Raw genomic sequence first — 22,117 nt, 5'->3', positions numbered from 1 at the left:
AGAATCAGCAAAACCAAAAGCTGGTTCTTGAAAAGATCAACAAAATCGACAAACTTTTAGCTAGACTAACTAAGAAAATAAGAGAGAAGACTCAAACTATGAAAATTAGAAATTATTAAGGGGCATTACTACTGACCTTTAAGAAATAAACAGGATTATAAGAGAATACTGTGAACAACTGATTGTGAACAAATTAGACAACCTAGATAAAATTGATGGATTCCCAGAAAGACATGATCTACCAAAATTTACTCAAAAAGAAATAGAAAATCTGAACAGAACTATAACAAGAGATTGAATCAGTAACCAAAGACCTCCCAACAGGAGAGTGGTAAAGATGGCTGAGTAGAAAGACCCTGAGCTCACCTCCTCTCACAAGCACACCAAAATCACAACTATCTGCAAAACAACCATTGATGAAAAAGAATGGAACCTACCAGAAAAGGTCTTCTACAACTTAAGACATAAAGAAGGGACCACAATGAGACAGGTGGGTAGGAGGGGTGAACTCACAATATAATCAATTCCCATACCCCCAGGTGGGCAACACACAAACTGGAGGATAATTCTATTGCAGAGGTTCTCCCACAGGAGAGTTCTGAGCCCCACAACAGGCTCCCCAGCCCAGGGGTCCTGCACTGGGAAGATGAGCCCCCAGAATATTTGGCTTTGAAGGCCAGCAGGGCTTTAATTTCAGGAGCCCCACAGGACTAGGGGAAATAAGAGACTTCACTTTTAAAGGGTCTACACAAAATCTCATATGCACCAGGACCCAGGGCAAAAGCAGTTATTTAACAGGAGCCTGAGCCAGACCTACCTCCTGGTCTTGGCGAATCTCCTGGAGAAGTGGGAGATGGCTGTGGCTCACCCTGGGGACATAGACACTGGTGGCAGTCATATTTTGGAACATTCTACCACATGAACGCTGCCATCTTGGCTCATTATTGCTAAGACCTCGCCCCACCCAACAGCCTATAGGTGCCAGTGCTGGGATGCTTCAGGCCAAACAAGTAACTGGGCAGGGACACAGCCCCACCCATCAGCAGACAGGCTGCCTAAAGACTTCCTGAGCTCACAGCCACCTCTAGAAATGCCCCTAGACACAGCCCTGCCCACCAGAGGCCCAAGACCCAGCTCCACCCATCAGTGGGCAGACACTGTCCCTTCCCTCCAGGAAGCCTGCACCAACCTCTAGACCCACCTCACCCACCAGGGACAGACAACAGATGCAAGAAAACTAAGATCCCACAGCCTGTGGACCCAGCCCACCCACAGAAGGCCAGACTCTACCCTGGAACCAGTTGGGCCCTGTCCACTTGCAGGCCAACTCAAGCTTCCGGACACCGCAGACCCCAAACTCAACTGTGTCAGGACCCCTGCCCCAACAATCTGAAATGAACTCTGGGATCCCTGGGCTCTGCAGCCAGACTCCAGCACTAACCCCAGGGCCTGGCTTCACCTGCCAGTGGGTGGGCAACAGCTCCGGAGTCTTCAGGACCCTGCCTCCGTCCACCAGTAAGCCAGCACTTCATACCCACTAGGATGGCTATAATTTCAAAAACAAAAATAACAGCTAGGATGTAGAGAAAGTGAAACCTTCATACATTACTAGTGAGAAAATAAAATGTTATAGTTGCTATGGAAAACGGTATAGTAATTCCTCAATAAGGTAATCATAATTTCATATTACACAGCAGTTTCATTCCTAACTAAATACATCCAAAAATTGAAAATAGGTGTTTAAACAAAAAAATTTACAAAAAAAGTTTATAACAGCAGCATTCACCATACCCAAAAGGTGGAAATAACTAAAATATCCATCAATGAACAAACAGATAAACAAAATGTGTTATATCCATACATGGAAGTATTGTTCAGCCATATAAAGGAATAACATGGTGATACATGGTATAAAATGGATAAACCTCGAAAACAATGTGATAAGCGAAAGAAGACATAAAAGGACACATGTTGCATTATTCTATTATATGAAATATCCAGAATTGGCAAATCCATGGAGACAGAAAGTAGATTAATGGTTGTCAGGGGCTGAGGGGATAGGGGGAATGGGGAATGATTGTTTAAAGGGTACAAGCTTCTTTTTGAAGTTATAAAATGACTGTGACTAGATAAGGGTGATGGCTGCACAACATTGTTAGTGTATTAACTTTCACTGATTTGTACACTTAAAATTATTAAAATTGTAAAATTTATGTTATGTGTATTTTACTACAATGATTTTTTGAAAGACCCAGAACTGCCACAGATACTAGAATTAAGATAGAAGGACACTAAAATCGTCGTTATAACCACATTCCACGTATACAAAAAGTTTAGCAGAGACATGGAAGATATTTTTTAAATAGAAATTTTAGAAATGAAAAGTACAGTGATTAAGATGATAATACACTAGATGAGATTAGCACAGAATAGACAATACAGAAGAAAAGATTAGTGAACCTGAAGGCACAGGAACAGAAACTATCTAAAAGAAAGAAAGAGAAAAAAGGAATTAAAAAAAAAAAAAGAACACAGGTAAACCACTGAACTTCAAGTGGCCAAATACATGGGTAACTGGAGTCCCCAAAAGGGAGGAGCAAAATATATTTTAAATTTGCAGAAATAATGGCAAAACTTCTCAAACTTAATGAAAATTATAAAGCTAGCTAGGGTTTTATAGCATATATAAAAGTAAAATTGATGCTAACAATAGTATAAAGGCCAAGAAGGGCCTTATAAACTAGCTCAACAAAACCCTACCACACACACACACACATATCAACAAAACTGCATCAACATACATCATAATCAAATTGCCCAAAACTACTGATAAAGGGAAAATCTTAAAAGTAGCTAGAGGAAAAAAGACATGTTACGTACAGAGGCATAACAATAAGGACACCACCAGATTCACAGAAACAATGAAAGTGAGAAGACACTGGAGCAACATCTTTAAAGTACTGAAAGCAAAAAAAATCAACATAGAATTCTATACCCAGAAAAATTATCTTTCAAAAATGAAGGCAAAAGTAAAGCAACCACACCAATAATAATTAATTTTAAAAAAAAGAGAAAAACTAACAAACAAAAATGAAGGCAAAATAAAGACATTTTCAGACATTCAAAAATGAAAAGAATTCATCACAAGCAGACCCACATTACCAAAAATGTTAAATGAAATCCTTCAGACAGAAAATAAATCTTGATACAAATATGGATCTACATAAAGGAATGAAGAACACTAGATATGGTGATTTCAAAGATAAATATATATTAATATTTAAATCTCTTTAAAAATAACTGACTGCTTAAATAACAATGTACTGAGGGTTTATAACATATTTAAAAGTAACATGTATCATAACAATAGCATAAAGACTAACAGAAGAGAAATGGAAGTATACTTTTCTAAGGTTCAATACTATATATGAAGTGGTATAATATTCTTTAAAAGCAGATAAAGATGTATTATTATAAACATTTGTGTACTAAAAACCCTAAGCAAACACTAAAATAACCAAATAAGTAGTTATAGCTAATAAGGTAACTGATGTGATCAAATAGAATCATAGAAAATACTCAACTAATACAAAAGAGGACAGGAAAAAGAGGAATGAAGGAACAAAGAACAAATAGGACAAATAAAAAACAAATAGCAAGATGACAGACTCAAACATAATCACATCAATGATCATATTAAATGTAAATGGTCTATACACTCCATTTAAAAGATATTATCAGGCTGGATTAAAAGCATGACCCAACTAGAAGCTGCCTACAAGAAACTCTTTAAATATAAAGACACAAGTAGGTTAAAAATAAAAAGATGGGAAAATATATACCAGAAAAAAAAAAAAAAGCTGTAATGGCTATATTAATGTAAGACAAATTCTTAGAGTAAAGACTATAACCAGGAATAAAGACAGTCATTTCATAATGATAGGTGAGTAATTTCATCCTAAAAACATAATAATCCTAAATGTTTATGCCCCTAATAACAGAGCTTCAAAATACATGAAGCAAAAACTGATAGAACTGTATAAGAAAATAGACAAATCCACAATTATCCAATCCTTCTCTCTCAAAAACTTATGTAACAAATAGGCAAAAAGACAAAAGCCAGAAATGAAAGCATGGATATAATAGATTTGACAACACTATCAATGAACTTTATCTGACTGACATTTCTAAAACACACTACTACCCAATAGCAGAAGAATACACATGTTTCTCAAGAGTACACAGAGACCTTATGAAGAGAGACCATATTCTAAGAAATAAAACAAGGCTAAATAAATTAAAAATGATTCAAGTCGTACAAAGTATGTGCTCTGACCACAATGTAATCAAATTAGAAATCAACAGCAAGAAGATTATAGGCAAATCCTCAAATATCTGGAAATTAAAGAATACCCTTCTAAATAATTCATGGATTTAAAAAAAGGGGGGTAGGGCTTCCCTGGTGGCGTAGTGGTTGAGAGTCCGCCTGCCAATGCGGGGGACACGGGTTTGTGCCCCGGTCCGGGAGGATCCCACATGCCGCGGAGCGGCTGGGCCCGTGAGCCGTGGCTGCTGGGCCTGCGCGTCCGGAGCCTGTGCTCCGCAACGGGAGAGGCCACGACAGTGAGAGGCCCGCATACCACAAAAAAAAAAAGGGGGGGGGTAAACTAAAAGGCATTATTAACTGAATGAAAAGAAAAGCAAAACACATCAGAATTTGTGGGACTGTGCTAAAGAGGTATTTAAGGAGAAATTGACAGCAATGAATGCTTGCTTCTACCTTTTAGAAACTAGAAAAAGAATAGCAGGGCTTCCCTGGTGGCGCAGTGGTTGAGAGTCCGCCTGCCGACGCAGGGGGCGCGGGTTCGTGCCCCGGTCCGGGAGGATCCCGCATGCCGCGGAGCGGCTGGGCCCGTGAGCCACGGCCGCTGAGCCTGCACGTCCGGAGCCTGTGCTCCGCAGCGGGAGAGGCCACAACAGTGAGAGGCCCGCCTATCGCAAAAAAAAAAAAAAAAAGAAAAAAGAAAAGAATAGCAAAGTAAGCCCAAAGTAAAAAGAAGAAAGGAAATAATAAAGATCAGAGCTGAAATCAACAAAACAGAAAATAGCAATAATAGAGAAAATCAGTGAACTCGAAAGCTGGTTCTTGAGAAGAGTAATAAAATTAGTAAGTCTCTAACCAGAATGATCAGGAAAAAGAGAAATACACAAATAACCAATATCAGGAATGAACGAAGAGACATCATTACAGATTCTACAGATACTAAAATGATAACAAACCATGATAAACAACTTTATGCCAATAAATTTGACAACTTAGATAAAATAGACAAATATTTGCAAACCACTTATATGACAAAGAACTCATATCTAGCATATATAAATAACTCTCAAAATTCAAGAGTAAAAAACCAAAGATTCAAGTAAAAATGAACAGAAAACATGAAGAGACATTTCACCAAAATGGATATACAGATGGCAAATATAATAAGTTCAACATCATTAGTCATCAGAAAATGAAAATTAAAGACATAATGAGATACCACTACATATCTATTAGAACACCTAAAATAAAAAACAGTGACAATACCAAATGCTAATAATGAAGACAGAAAAACTAGACGTCTAATACAATGCTGATAGGAACATAAATTGGTACACCACTCTGGAAAATGGTTTGGTAGTTTCTTAAAATACACTTAACACTTTTTAAAATATATTTACCATACTACCCTGGAATTTACACTCCTAGACACTCATTCCAGAGAAATGAAAACTCATGTGCACACAAAAACTTGTATACAAATGTTGATAGCAGCTGTATTTGTAATAGCCAAAAATGAAACTGCTCAACTGTCCATCAGTGGGTGAAGATTAAACAAACTCTCATACATTTATACCATGGGATACTGTTCAGCAATAAAAAGGAACTATTGATACATGTAACAACTTGGATGGATTTCAAGGGAATTATGCAGAGTTTTTAAAAAGCCAGTCTCAAAGGTTACATACTGTATGATTCCATTTATATAATATCTGGAAATGACAAAACAGATTATTAATGGAGAACAGATTACTGGTTGCCAGAGGTTAGAGGATATTTCTGGTGATGGAATAGTACTGTATCTCAATTGTGATGGTGATTACACAAATCTACACTTGATAAAACTGCAAAGAATTACACACACAAAAGAACACATGTAAAACTGGCGAAAAAGGAATAAGATCTGTGGATTGTACTAAAGTCAATTCCCTGGTTTTGACACTGTACTACAGTTATTTAAAATGTTACCACTGGGGGTTCCCTGGTGGCGCAGTGGTTAGGAATCCGCCTGCCAATGCAGGGGACACGGGTTCGAGCCCTGGTCTGGGAGGATCCCACATGCTGCGGAGCAGCTAGGCCCGTGGGCCACAATTGCTGAGCCTGCGCGTCTGGAGCCTGTGCTCCACAACGGGAGAGGCCGCGATGGTGAGAGGCCCGCGCACCGCGATGCAGAGTGGCCCCCGCTCGCCACAACTAGAGAGGGCCCTCGCACAGAAACAAAGACCCAACACAGCAAAAATAAAAAAATAAATAAATTTATATATAAAAAAAAAAAAGTGTACACAACTAAACCAAACCAGTCTTACTGACATCTCAGACTTCCAATCTCCTAACTCTTTTCCAGAAAAGTCTATGCACACAGAAACATAACTGTGTTTATTAATGTGTGAATATGTATGTTATTTAAACCCACACATACACAACTGTTTTGCAGTAATGTCAGCATACATAAACATTGTCCTGCCACTTATTTTTTTCACCCAATAATATGTCTTATCATTTTATTAATAAGTAAAGCCAACTTGCCCTGCAAAGAAACTGCACACATTTACATTCCTGCCTACAGTGTACGAGAGACAGTGATTGTACACATCCTTGCCATTATTGAACATTTTAATCTTTGTCAATCTGGAAAGTGAAAACATGCTCTACTGTTGTTTAAATGTGCATAATAATAATAATAATAATAATATTATATACTAACGTTTGATACTATATGAAACCATAAGATGTTGAGAATAAGTGAGGTACCCAACAGAAAGTTTTGCTATGGGGAATTATAACCAATAAAAAAATTTTTAAAGGTTAGAGTTGGAAAAGTCCTTACGGGATAGCTTGAGTAAACTGTACTCAATACATGCTTTAATGCCTCAGTGACAGAATGTCCACACTATTTTCAGTTCAATTGTTAAAAACATCCTCATTAGTACCAGTACTTCCCTTCCTCTAACTTTCACTCATTGTTCATAGTTCTACCCTCTGGGGATGCAAAAGATATGTTTAATCCCTCTTCCACATGCCATTCCTTCATGTGTTTCACAGAATCACATATTTGAGTCAGGAAGAATATTAAAGATCATTCAATTACCCAATTTGAAAAGCATTACCATATACTCCACTGAAGTCTTCTTTCTTCCAGGCTGAAAACCTCAAATATGTCAATTATCGTGCAAGCATCTGTTTCAAGACACTGCTTCATTCCAATTACTCTCCTCTGAACACACTGTCTATCAATGTCCTCCTTAAAATGTGGCAAACAGAACTGACTGCACTAAGCTAAATGCAAAGTAGAAAAGGAAAATCAACTGCGTTTTGGACAACATGACTCAAAATAACACTGTTAAACGGGTGTTAGCCTTTAGGGCAGTTATAATAAACCATGGACTCACCAACTTCAGACAAATAAGAAGACACACCCAGGCACACACCTGCTTTGAAAAAAAAAATACACCTACACCTACCGCTGTTAGCCCTCCTAGTCTCCAACCCTGTATTTGTGCAGATTTTTTAAAAAAAATATTCAATTATAGGGCTTTGTTTGTCCCTATCAAATATTAACACACCAAAAATAAAATTATCATAGGGACTTCCCTGGTGGTGCAGTGGTTAAGAATTCGCCTGCCAATGCAGGGGACACGGGTTCAAGCCCTGGTCCGGGAAGATCCCACATGCCACGGAGCAACTAAGCCCGTGCACCACAACTACTGAGCCTGCGCTCTATAGCCCATGAGCCACAACTACAGAGCCTGCATGCTGCAACTACTGAAGCCCGTGCGCCTAGAGCCCGTGCTCGGCAACAAGAGAAGCCACTGTGATAAGAAGCCTGCGCACCGCAACAAAGAGCAGCCCCCGCTCACCGCAACTAGAGAAAGCCCGCGCACAGCAACGAAGACCCAACGCAGCCAAAAATAAATAAATAAATAAAATAATTTTTTAAGTGTAAAAATAAATAAATAAAATTATTATAACAAATATTTTCTTAGATACAGTCCACCGTTCTAATTATTAAAAATAAAGTGGGCTGGGGAGGATCCTGATTCTGTCACATAACATACTAGTACTCCCTCACAATTTTGAGAATAACTTACAATAAACATCTTAAAAGGACATGGGGGAAGACAGCATCCTGAGGCTCACCACTAAGAATGAACTGCAGTTTAATTTTAACATCAGCCCATTCATTAATCGATTAAAAATCCACCTGCCTATGCAATTATTAACTACATTTCTGTAACTTTTCTACAAAGACATAATAAAAAGCTATCAAATGCTACCTGTATAACCTTTGGGGTCCCTTTCCTCATTTGTAAAACAGGACTAAATGAGGCAATCTATGTAAAGTGTTTAACCCAGTACCCAGCACAAAATTTAAAATCCAATAAATGTAGCTATAATTCTAGATATATTATGGCCAGAGCATCTCCTGATGTACCTACCAGTTTACATACCCTATAAGAAAAAAAGTGAGGCTAGTGTGGCATGACTTGTCCTCTGTGAACCCATGCTGGCTCCTAGTGATTAGTGTCTTCTTTTTGGGGTACCAAAAATATATGTGTTCAATAATCTGACAGTTTGTTCAGGAATAACACCAACTTCACCATTTTATTATTATTATCTGCAACCTTTACTTCTTTTCCAAATTGTGTATCAGCAGCTAAAACACTCTGTTACACATAATACGTATTCAAAAAAAAAAGTTTGCTGAATTCCCCTTTAAAAAAATCAGGATTAATTTCTTAGTTTTGATAAATTTGCCATGGTTATATAAGATGTTAACATTAAGGGAAGTTGGGTGAAAGGCGTATGGGAATTCTTTGTACTTTGCAATTCTCCTATAAACATATAACTATTTCCAAATTAAATGTTTTTTTTTTAAAGTCAAGAGGATCTTTTCCCACCTCTGGTAAATTCTTTCTTAAAACTACTCATATATTACCAACCACTATTAGGTGCAAATTCTTTAGCAGCCTTTACAGCCCTATAATTAATCTGGAATAGGAGACATGAATTCCAGCAAATAGGAACTCTCATAATACCCCTAACTTATCCTGGCCCACACAGAGTTAGTATTCAGTAAACAATAGTCATCCCCAAATTTTATCTTTGGAAACATGGGCTTAAAAAAAAAATCTATCCCCAAAGCAAATATCTTTTCCCTAAAGCATTAAAGCTCTGTAGAATCCAATTAAAACCTCTCCTATTGTTCAAATTACTTATTTAGCAGTGGCCTCCAAGTCAAGCTCAAAAAGATCTTTGATTGTATGAGACAAATTACTACTATATTATTAGCATGAAAATCTTTTAAAAATATGTTCTAAAATATTTTATATCATGGCTGATTGGTTTTTGAATTAGGTAAATAAGAGTTTAGGGAAATGATGAATTTCATTTATAATTATTCAAGCTCAAACTTTCACTGTTAAGCAACAAAGTCATGAAAATTCTGATACAACTGTACTTGCCAAAGAAATCCTAAAATACCTAAGAAGAAAGTATCTTGTTTCTAAATACCTCCAAATAGCTTTTGTACTTTAAAGAGTTTCTTTCAGGCATCAAATTTTCAAAAACTTGGCTTTCCTTTTTGGAATAGAACTACAGAATAGGTACTATAAACAGAAGTGCTATTGTCAAAGAATCGATCCAATAATAAAAAGAGCTAAGGCCACTTGTCTTATAGAAAATTACTGCCAAACGCTGCCAGACCCTGCTTTTCTTCCTTCTGGGCCAGTAGCCAGATACTAATCATTTTTAGACCCTTTCTAATATTTAGTACACAGTTTAGTACACAATACCACACCTGAACTAGACAGTATTTTAATGAATGTTCTCCATAATTCGTCTTATGTTTTGGCACACACACACATGATTTACAATACCTTTGGAAGTACATATAAGAAACTGGTAACAGTAGTCGCCTCTAGGGCAACTGTTTGGGTCTTTGAATTTTGTAAGTTTTTTTAATAACTATTCAAGAAATTAATTTATCTATTAAAAGAAAAAACTGCAATAATAAAACATTAATTCCAGTTAAAACATTTTACCTTATAACATAATGCATGTGGTATTCTTTTTAAAATCTTTTCTTTTAATATGTAACTTCAAAAAAAATTTTTGCAATGCTCTTCAGTTATAATCAAAGAAATACAAATTAAAGTCAGATCATTTTTGCTTATTAAATTAGAAAAAGGTTCTTTTTTTAATTTTTTAATTAATTTTTTTGGTTGCGCCACACAGCATGCAGGATCTTATTTCCCCAACCAAGGAACAAACCCGTGCCCACTGCAGTGGAAGCGTGGAGGCTTAACCACTGGATAACCAGGGAATTCCCTAGAAAAGGTTTTTAAAACTAATACTGATATTGGCATGTAAAGTGGCATAACCTTTCTAGAAAGTAATGTGGCAATACCTAATTTTTTTAAGATCTTCTTACCTTTTGACTCAACATTTTTATTCCTATCCTAAGAAAATAATCAAGTATGGAGAAATATTTATGTACAAAGACTTTCTTCAAGTGTTATCTGCAGAGGAAAATATATTCAGTAATTGGGAATGGTTAAATCATTACGCATCCGTTCAACAGAATATTATGCTGGTATTAAAAATTCGGTTTTGAAACAATTTTGACAAAGTACGAAAATCTTTATGATATAAATTCATGGTGGGAGAATAAACAGTATACAAATGAATAAATATATTCATGGAAGGAGGAAGAATGTGTACCATAATGTTAGCAATGCTTATATTTGAGCTGAGGCATTAGATCTTTGTCTTTAGTATTTCTCCACGTATTTAAAATGAGTTCCTAGAATTTATAAAATAAGGGGGAAAAACAAGCTACACACACATTCCTAAGTTTATAATATTGGAAAACTGACGGATATTTAAACAGCTGAAATAAACTAAAGCTTTCTAATTAATAACATTTACAAAAGCTGGTGACAAACTAACTCAAATGACTATGTATCATTAAGATCATTCCTACCATATAATAAGCACTACCAGCTAGCTTATTTTTTAATCAATACAATAAAAAAGAAGACTTTGAACTATCATATGGTACAACATGGACAAAAATTAAATCCCATCAAACAGGGTTAAAAATGTAATTATGAGTTAAATTGTGATAACACTTATTATATAATAAGTAATAATATCCCTGGAAGAAAAAAAAGATTAAGCTAACATATAACATCTAAATTAATAAACATAACCAAACTTTTCCTTTAAATGAACTGAATCTGCCACTGGGAAAAACAATAATTATTAATGAATGGGTAAACTATCATTGCTCAGACATTCATCTGTACAGTTTCAAATGTAGATGGAGCTTACCCCTAAAGATGATTTCCACCACTACTGCCCCCTCGAAAATCACAAATCTCACAAGGTCACTATTCTGCTTAGCACCCTTCAGTGGGTTACCACTGCCTTAAATCCAAATTCCTTACATTAGTTGTAAGATCCTCCATGATATGGTCCTTGCTTTCACTCCCCACTCCTTCCTTCTCACTTGCTTCCTATACCCTGGGCCAGTGGTTCGCAAAGTGTGATCCTTGAACCAGCGACATCTCTACCACCTATGAACATGTTAGAACTCCAAACTCATGAGCACCACTCCTACCGGGAGATTCATATTCACATTACAGCTTGAAAACCACTGCTCTAGTCCTCCTGAATTGCCTGCAGATTCCCAAATCTGCCCTGCTCTCTCTCTGCAAAGACAGCTCCCCACCTACAGTGCTTTTACCCCATTCCCCACCGGGCATCTCATCCACCTTGTTTCCTACTCATCTTTCAAGTCTTAGCTTAGAAATCACTTCAAAAGGGAACTGAAAACTTTTCCAGAATTAGAAAAATATTTCTCATGATTTCTTCTATTATTGTAGGGGTTCTCATTTGCATTCTTCACCAACTAAAGCCATTTCTAAAATTTCTTAAGACCATCAAAGAAAGCCTTTGCTTGACATATCCCAAAACATAACTTGTGCATTGGTATAAATGATTTCAAATGGTACAGAATAGTAAAAAATATATATAACATACAGTAGAACCAAACTGTCAAAAAGAAATGACTTTTTTAAGTTGGGAAAATATAGAAAAATAGCCAACCAGTTCTGAAATTCACACCTTAAAATTAATTAATTTGAAGTTCCTCTTTTCTGGACATATTTCTCCCATCTTCTGGAGAAGGGGCATCAACTAATAAAGAACATGATTTTAAAAAAAGAGGCTAATCAAGAGGAAAGAGAAATGTGTACAGCCTGGATAAAGTTAAGTGCTACATGTTTTAAGTCAGATATAAGAACAAAAGCATGGACCAGAAGCTGTTCTCCAATATTCTTAATAAGTTTGAGATAATCTCACAGTACATGATTAGTTAATAATTTATCTTCAGTCATTTAATGATCATCTATCATGTGCTAAGGACCACATGGAATTAAGAATTATGTGTATGTATCTATATATCTATATCTATATGAAGACGAGGTTAACTTCTAGTTTTTTACCCAAGAAATGAATCTTTATGCCCACAAAAAGACAGGTACAAAATTGTTCTTAGCAGCTTTGTTCCTAAGAGCTAAAACCTGGAAATGGCCCAAATGTCTATAAATAGTACAATAAAAAATATACACTCACACAATGGAATACTATACAGCAATGAAAAAGAAGGACCGTCTGCTAACTTAAAAATTGATTTGATTCCATTTATTGGGTTGGCCAAAAAGTGCCTTCAGTTTTTTGGTTTTTTTTTTTTTTTTGCAGCACATGGGCCTCTCACTGTTGTGGCCTGTCCCGTTGCAGAGCACAGGCTCCGGACGCGCAGGCTCAGCGGCCATGGCTCACGGGCCCAGCCATTCCACGGCATGTGGGATCCTCCCGGACCGGGGCACAAACCCGTGTCCCCTACATCAGCAGGCAGACTCCCAACCACTGCGCCACCAGGGAAGCCCACCTTCAGTTTTTAAGTAAAACTAAAAGACACGTTTTTCATTTTCACCAAGAACTTTATAGAACGACCTATTCACCCTTTTGTTCCACTACCTTCTGCCATTTTTCAGGCAACTTCATAATTCTATCTTCCCAAAACTTTTCAGCTTTTTGAGCAAAGAACTGTTCCAGGTGCCTTTTACAGTCTTCCAGGGAATTGAAATTTCTTCCATTAAGAGAATTTTGTAAAGATCTAAATAAATGGAAACCTGAAGGTGCAACGTCTGGTGAATATGGCGGATAAATCAGAACTTCCCAGCCAAGCTGTAACAGTTTTTGCCTGGTCATCAAAGAAACATGCAGTCTTGTATTATCCTGATGGAAGTTTACGCCTTTTCTATTGACTAATTCTGGATGCTTTTCATCGAGTGCTGCTTTCGGTTGGTCTAACTGGGAGCAGTACTTGTTGGAATTAATCGTTTGGTTTTCCGGAAGGAGCTCATAATAGAGGACTCCCTTCCAATCCCACCAAATATACAACATCACCTTCTTTGGATGAAAACCGGCCTTTGGTGTGGTTGGTGGTGGTTCATTTCGCTTGCCCCGCGATCTCTTCCATTCCACACTGTTGTAGAGTATCCACTTTTCATTGCCCGTCACAGTTTGTTTTAAAAACAGAACGTTTTCATGAAGTAGAGAATTGTATGTGGAAATACGGTCAAGAAGGTTTTCTTTGCTTAACTTATGTGGAACCCAAACATCAAAGCGATGAACATAACCAAGCTGGTGCAGTGATTTTCAACACTTGATTTGGATATTTTGAGTACGTCGGCTATCTCCCACGTGGGATAACGTTGACTGTTCTCAATTAATGTCTCAATTTGATCGCTACCAACTTCAACTGGTCTACCTGATCGTGGAGCATTGTCCAGTAAGAAATCTCCAGCACAAAACTTCACAAACCACTTCTGACATGTTTGATCAGTCACAGCACCTTCTCCATACACTGCACAAATCTTTTTTGTGTTTCAGTTGTTTTTACCCTTCTTGAAATAATAAAGCATAATAGGCTGAAAATGTTGGCTTTTTTTCTTCCATCTTCAATATTAAAATGGCTACACAAAAATTCACCAATCTTGATGTCTTTTTTTAAAGGCATGCTGATATACAGCTGTCACATAAAATCTAACAAAATTGTTTCGAATGAAGTTAAAGACAGCTAAGTGCTACTAGAGCCATCTTACAGAAAAAACTGAATGAACCTTTTGGTCAACCGAATGTATGAAGTTTAAGAAAAAGCAAAACTAATCTACTGTGATGGCAGTCAGAATAGTGGTTACCTTTGGGAAGTACTAACTAGCAGAGAGTAAGGAAGGATGCGGAGGTCCTAGAAGTGTTCTATTCTTGGTGTGGTTGGTGATCACATGCTTACATATGTAGAAATTCATTGAGCTGTTTATGATTTCTGCACTGTATACAATGTAAGTCCTAGAAAAAAAATTTTTTTAAATAGAAGAGAAAGTTCTTCGTCTTCCATGCCAGCCAGCAAGGAAGGAAGGAAGGAGAGAGGTTAGATCAAACAATCTTCAAGTTTCTGTATTAAAGTTCGATTGTCTTATTCATTGAACAAAAATGTGAGCACCTACTTTGTAAAAGGTAAAATGTGAGCACCTACTTTGTATCCCCTGGGTGCTGGGGATATAGCACTGAATAAAATGGGTAAAAATCCCTGCTCTCATGGATCTTACATTATAGTAGGGTTAGAAAGATAATAAAAGCAGTGTGTTGGACTGCAGAAAAGCACAAAAAAGAAACAAAGCAGGGAAGAGGGATAGGAAGAGTATGTATGGGAGGGATGCTGTAATTTTAAACAAGGTATCAGTAAAGGCCTTTCAGAAGGGGTGATACTTTAAGTCAGACCTGAAAGAAGGAAGGGAAGGAGACATACAGATATCTGGAAGAACATGTTCCAGGCCTTCTAAAACAGCAAGGAGGCCACTGTGGCTAAAGGGAAGTGAACAAGGGTTAGATTAAAAAAAAATACACAAACACACACACACACACACACACACACACACACAGCCAGATATTCTTTTCCCCAGTCTTTCCCTCCAATTCCTCATTTAAAGACTAACTTAAATCAAACCTTTTCTACATAGAAACTTCTGCAGCCACTAGCCCAGTCCACATTTACCTTTACCTTCTGAGCTCCTAAAGCTGCTCACTCATGGCATCTTTATATACTGCCTTGCAATTAAATACTTACTGCCTCCCACTCCCAATAAACTGAGCCTCTTCAGGGCAGTGACTAGATTTTATGCTTTTTTGTATCCCTGTTAGTTAGCCCATGGTTGGCATGTAAATGGTTACTGGTCAGGCTGCTGCTAATAACTTTAGCAGGCAGAAGATTAGTAAACTGTGAATAGATTTTTAAAAAGTAAAAAGAGGAAGGAAAGAAACCAAGACTAGGGAGCTACGCGAGTGAAGAGGCACTGAAGCGTCTCCATGTGTCATGATCCAAAGTCTGGATTTTCTCTGAGCCGTGTCCTTAAGACTCTGAGATCCTCAACATCACTTTTCTAAAAGCCACTGTAGGCTTTTTTCCTGGGGGGAACATCAGGCACCTGGTTTCCTTTCAAATAATGGTTTTACAACACCAATGGTCATAACTAGCTTAACAACAACAACAAATCTTAACCAACTACAAAGCTGTGTGATCTTGAGCAAGTCATTTAACTATTCTTGTGTATGTCAGTTCCCTCATATGGTAAATGTAGGAGTTGGATTAAGTGATCTCTAAAGTCCAATCAATCTCAAATCCTCTACTTTAGCTTTTTTTGAAAAAGCTGAATGGATAAACCTCACAACCTACTTTTGCAATTTATAAAATGAATAAAGTATCTATTAATAATTTTAAATACACTGAATAAGAACTCATATTCAGAAAGCAGTGTTGCATTTTGAAAAAGCATAGAATCTGGAGTAAGACAGACCTGGATCTACATAGCCTGCTTCTTAGTAGATAATAACCCTGAGAAAGTTACTAAATTTGCAGGATTTGTTTTGAGAATTAAAGGTAATATATGTAAAGCAACTATTAAGCCACTATAAAATCCCATACACACTGGCAACAATCATTTCCCATACAGAAAGCAGCCAAGGTAAAATATCTACCAAATCACTGATGTCTAAGATCTGAAACACTCAAACTAGTTCATAACTCTGCTAACAACTTTAGATACAGGGATTAGTGGTTGCCTCAAAATTCTGCATGACTCTTCTGCAAGTTTATCAGAGTAACTCCTAACTCCTACAGTGCTGATAGTCTCTTTTCTTAAACATGAGGATAAGAACTACAGATCTAATGTCAGTTTGTGGTCATAGGGGCAAGAGAATAAGATAATATAGAAAGCCCAAAGTTTTAGAAAAATAGGACAAGACTGAGATTTGGGCTTAACTCAGACTTTATGAAGATATTAATCTTGGCACTGAGAGTTCAAATCTGTAATGAGAGTCAACTATGTAAACTAAGCAATAGATATTCAATAAGTAATAAGACAAATATACATCGGCTTTTGAGTCCAGGAAGAGAGAGACATACATAATTACAGCATATTAATGAACATAAGAGAATGAATGAACAAGATACAGAGAGTGAATACCTAGTGGGGCTGGAAGAGCGAGGACCAGAGCACACAGAAGACTCAAAAAGCAGACAGCGCTTAAGTTGTATCTTGAAAAATCACTAGGGCTTCCCTGGTGGCGCAGTGGTTGAGAGTCCGCCTGCCGATGCAAGGGACACGGGTTCGTGCCCCGGTCCGGGAAGATCCCACATGCCGCGGAGCGGCTGGGCCCCTGAGCCATGGCCGCTGGGCCTGCGCGTACGGGGCCTGTGCTCTGCAACGGGAGAGGCAACAACAGTGAGAGGCCCGCCTACCGCAAAAAAAAAAAAAAATCACTAGACTCTGTCAGTAAGACAGGAGAAGGAAAGGCATTCTAAGCAGCAGGGAGAATATATAAGAAGGCTCTGAGTCAGGAAAAAGTATGGCTCTTTCAGTAAACTGATGTTATTAGTACAGTTGGAGCTTGAGATGTATGGTGGGAGAAATGCAGGAGATGAGCCCGACAATGAAGGGCCTTATAACCATAGAACTAAATACTGTAGGTAAGGGAGAAGTATGGGTTTTAAGAAAAAAGCACTGAACATATTTGCATTTTAGAAAAATCACATTGGCAGCAGTGTAAAGGATAGATTAAAGGGGGTCAACCACTAGAGACCTCATTCTACACACAGAGTTAAATAAGGACATTACATTATCATATAGATACTCTATTACAGAACCAGGGATCAGAAGCAAAAATAATAATGCTTTAACAGATAAAACTAAATTACCAAAAGGAAATCATTTACCTTCATGAATGTATATTCTTGAATTAAATATTTCCTATATATCTTAAAATAGAAGAGGCTCTAAAATTAGGTACGATATATAAAAGTTAAATGGAACTAGTTTTACCCTGAGAACTAGCTACTCTTGTGGCATCTATCCCTTTTTGTACATATAATACTGTAGATCCGCAACATAAAAACCTATGTAATAAAAACCTTGGAATTGGAATTTATATTGATTACTGACAGGGACTTCTCTTTCTTTAATTTTATATATACGGAAACTGAGGCCCTGAGAGATTAAGGAATCATCCAAGGTCAGATGGTTAGCAGCACAGTTAAGACTGGAATTCATGTCTTATGATTTCCTTTCTAGAAACTGGCTAGTACGTCACATTTATAATTTCAGAACTTTGAATGATAATCCAAAAGACACTGGTATTGTCATTTTCAGCAGTGTAATAATGAACTATAAAACTATTTTTGTTTCATATGCCTCACAAGAAAAACATCTGTTAGGTGTCCATATGTCTGACAAAAAGAAATCCCATCCTGAAATCTGTGCCACAATAAAAACACCTCCTGCCCCGCCACAAAAACACAACCTATTCTTCTCTAGGGAGGCTAAAAACTTCCTTTTTCAAACTCGGGAAACAAATTTGAAATAAGAAAGGCCTAAGATTAATTTATCTTTGTATAATTAAAGATCCAACATCTTTACCATGTTTTAAGATTTAACTTGAGCCTCAGTCTTCTACTTATTCTGTTGTGCTCCCCTCCCCACCCCATTCCTATGATTTTACATATTTGAAATACATTTTTCCTTCACTAGTACGCACAGTAGAAGTGGCAACACTGACAAAATGCCTTATAAATACAGTACATTTCACAAATTTGCATAGTGACCAAAATTTTAATTTTTAGACTTCTCTAATTTACCCTTAAGTAATGTCTGCTCACTGAAGTAAATTCAAATAGTATAAAAGCATATATTAATAATTAATAACTCTCTTCCATGCCTTTGCAACTCCCTCCTGAAGAATCCCCCGAACACTTAAAAGTCTGATGTTTATCCTTACAGACTTTTTTTATGCTTATATAACAGAAGGTGCTAATCCTCAGAGTCAAAATATATTTAACACTCAAACTCTACTGATCATAATTTAATCTTTATTAATTCAGAAGGTAGATCGTTAGCTTGCCTGGTTTCTGGTTAACATGACAGACATCAATTATATTATCATTCAGAGGTTATTTTTTTTTAAGTGAGCAAAACCCCAACTATCCTGTTTATTTCTTCCTTATCAGCATCTCAATTATTTTATGTATTTATTTTATTTATTTGTTGTCTTTCTCTCTCTTGATATAGGTTTCATGAGAGCTGGAATCATTGTGCCTCCATGCTGTGACACCTAGCAGACAATCAAATATTCTTTGACTGATCAGTATGTTTACTTAGAAATTATGAAAGCTGCTTTTTAAAAAGTTACTGACATCTGCTTAATTTTTCATTGGCTTTCAAAAATAATGAGGAAAAAAAGATCTGCTTAGAGTTTTTTTGGCTGTGGTTCCAATCAAATATCTGCTCAACTGATCAGTTTTGATAGTCAAAACTATCTTATAAAAGTCAATCAGGCATTTTGGTTTGATCAGGAATTTATAAACAAAACAAAAACCAAAAAAACTTAAGCTTTTCAGAGAGTTAAGCATTGCTATGCAGAATTCCCTTGTTTTTTTAAAAATGATTACAAAAGTCAAGTATTAAGTAGATTATCACTAATGTTTCTGGTTCTAAGATCAAAAGAAATGCCATTAAAAAAAACTGTCACTAAGGAAAAGAATGAGGCAGGCAAAGTTCTCTGCTTTGGCATACTCAAATTTGTCTGTTTATCCCAAATTACAGAATTACTGTGAGTACAGGTTCCACAGCCTGCCACATACAGACTTCAATTACGGGCCTCTATGATAAAGGAGCTATATAACCAGGAGAACTGTCAAGCAAACAAACAGACTGTCTGACTTAAACATTAAAAAAAAAAAAACCCACATACACATATATACAGGTCATTTTATTTGAATTCCACCTAAGTCTGGGCTAGTTACCAAGGACTCTGCATAGGAGTCAAGACTAACTGTACCTTTACGATAAAACTGTTAAGCAGGATTCTCTAAAAGAGCTGTTAGCCATGCTTACACGTCTCAAATGACGCTTCTGCAGAGCTCTAGCTTTGGAACTTCGAATTCCAATGCGTTATTTGGAAGCTGAACTTGAAGTTCCCCCTCTCCACAAATGCCTTTCAAAGGACAGGGAGAAGCCAGAACACACTTCCCAGCATTGCTTGACTGCCTAACACTGGAGCAAGACTTCAGGACAGATCTAATAATGCAGGATCAGCAAAGCAGACCACCTAGGAAAGGAAGCCAAAACCTCACAGCCTTCCCTGTGCTCATTGGCTTCCACGCTGACCCGGAGGACACTCGCCTCCTTAAGAATCTACAGTCTACATGCCCACTTTAAGGTGCTGCCTGCCACTCTCCCGCTCCCAGAGCAGGGAGACCAGCACGCCTCCACAGGGATCCCGGGACAGAGAGAAGGAAACTGCAGAACAAACCCACTATTTCTCCAACTAGGCAACAACACGGATCAATCCTCCAACTAAGCATTGAGTAAATCTCATCTAGAAAGAGATTTGTTCCAGGATGCTGACCAGCCACAGACTGTGTACTAGGCTGGCTCGGGATGTCACCAGAGTCCCCTTCCCGCCCCGAGCCGACCCAGCGCCTGCAGAGCCGCGCCCTCCCTTCGAGATCTCCCGGGGACCCGCTAACTCGCCCAGTCGCCCCCGAAAAGACTGGAAGCCGTGCCAAGTTACCGCCCCCCTCTGGGCAAAGCAGAAACCCCAATAAAGACGCTGGTCTCCGCTGTAAACCCTTCCGCCCCCAGCAGCCCACCAAGGCGGTCCCGGCCACTGCAGGACGCAGATACATCGCCCTCTCTCCTGGAGACCCCGATAAACAGACGGAACCCCAACACACTGCTTCTTTATCCCAGGAATGCGAAACGAGACGCCCACTCTCGCTCAAAGGACCCCCAAAACCCCATGGATCTGCCCCTTCAGAGACCTAGGACCTTCCTAAACTGAATCCTCTGCCCCCAAAGAGCCTGAGACCGCGATAAAAGGAGCCCTTGTCCCGGAACCGCGCTATACCGCCTCAAGGAACCGAAGGATCCTGATAAATCTCCTTCGACCCCGAAGACCTGGGACCCAATATGCTGCCAGCCACCACCACCCCCCAAGCCGGAAAAAACCCCGGACCCCCATTAAACCGCCTCCTCGCGCCGAGGAGCCCTGGCACCCGCTACACAGCCCTTGGGCGCCCGCACCCGGATCCCATCCCACCGCCTCCTCGACCCCCGCACTCACGAACCCCTCCAAGCCTCGCGCCCACCCGGCAGCGCCGCGCTGCCCGCGGAGCCGACCCCGTCGGGAGCCCCCCTGCCCCGGCTGCTCCGTGTCCCCGCTCCCCGACCGCTCCTCAGCGAAGACGAGCTCCGGGCTTCCTCACCTGGGTAGCGTCGGAGGGCAAGAGGACCGGGGAGCCCTCAGGAAGAGAAGGAGGCGGCAGAGAAGGGGCTGCCCAGGCCTGCGTCTGCCGCAGCTTCAACCCCTCCGCGAGGAAGCGCTTGTGTGAGGAGAGCCCTCCCGCTCCGCGCGCAGCCGGGAGACGGAGCCACAGCCGTGCCCACCGCTCTTCCCGCGAGATCCCAGCCACAGCGAGGGGCGGGGCCACGGCGAGGGGCGGCTGCAGGGGATCGAGTGACAACCCCGAGAGCCTGTCTGCGGCGGGGCAGGAGGCGGGACTTGGAGCCTAATACTACCAATCGTAAAATAGGAAAGGTGATTCGCCTACCGCTTCTCTTCTCCCTCGCCCCTCATCAATAAACTAGGCAAAAGGAGCAGTGACCTTAAGTAGTCAGGGGCAGAGGGAAGGTATCTTGGATGGAGAGGTTTGGCTTGTGTCTGGTCCTGGTCAGCCTCCGCAGACATACCTGGTTAGGGAAGAAGGTGGTTTTCACACCGCCGTGGACTGGGGCGCTGTTACCCTCGGTTACCGCGCGGCCTGAAGTGCTCAAGAGGTTCGCCTCTTCCTGGTTGAAGGCGCACCCTCCTCGGGTTACCCAGGTCTAAACCTGTTTTCCCCACATCGGGGCCTCTCCTCCCTCTCCACCTCAGACAGGGCGCCATTGTTGAGATGCCAGTGTTTTCCCAACCCCTACTAGGGACGTCTGGTCTGACAAAGGACACCCTTCTGATTCGTGTTTATTTCTACTGAAAGCCTTCTAGAAGAGTAGAAAGTAAATCTCAGTCACCATTATAACAAATTCCAAAATTAAATGAAAAGTTGTATCTGTGTGGACCCCAGTGTCTGGCACACGCAGGGCACTGAATAAATGTGAAAGGAATGACTGATGA

At 39.1% G+C, this 22,117-nt stretch overlaps 1 protein-coding gene across 1 annotated transcript in view; it reads right to left on the bottom strand.

The window, feature by feature from the left end:
• The window catches only part of GLCE (glucuronic acid epimerase), a 118,007-nt gene extending 96,608 nt beyond the window's left edge, over positions 1-21,399 (bottom strand). Inside the window, exon 1 of the mRNA XM_081228779.1 lies at positions 21,210-21,399. The gene's annotated coding sequence lies outside the window, so the exon portion shown is untranslated. The remainder of the gene's footprint in view (positions 1-21,209) is intronic.
• Between the last annotated feature and the right edge of the window lie 718 nt (positions 21,400-22,117).

Source organism: Mesoplodon bidens (genome assembly GCF_964165515.1).
Source record: "Mesoplodon bidens genome assembly, chromosome: 3".
Classification (NCBI taxonomy): Eukaryota; Metazoa; Chordata; class Mammalia; order Artiodactyla; family Ziphiidae; genus Mesoplodon; species Mesoplodon bidens.
This window is presented reverse-complemented; position numbering and strand designations above follow the sequence as displayed.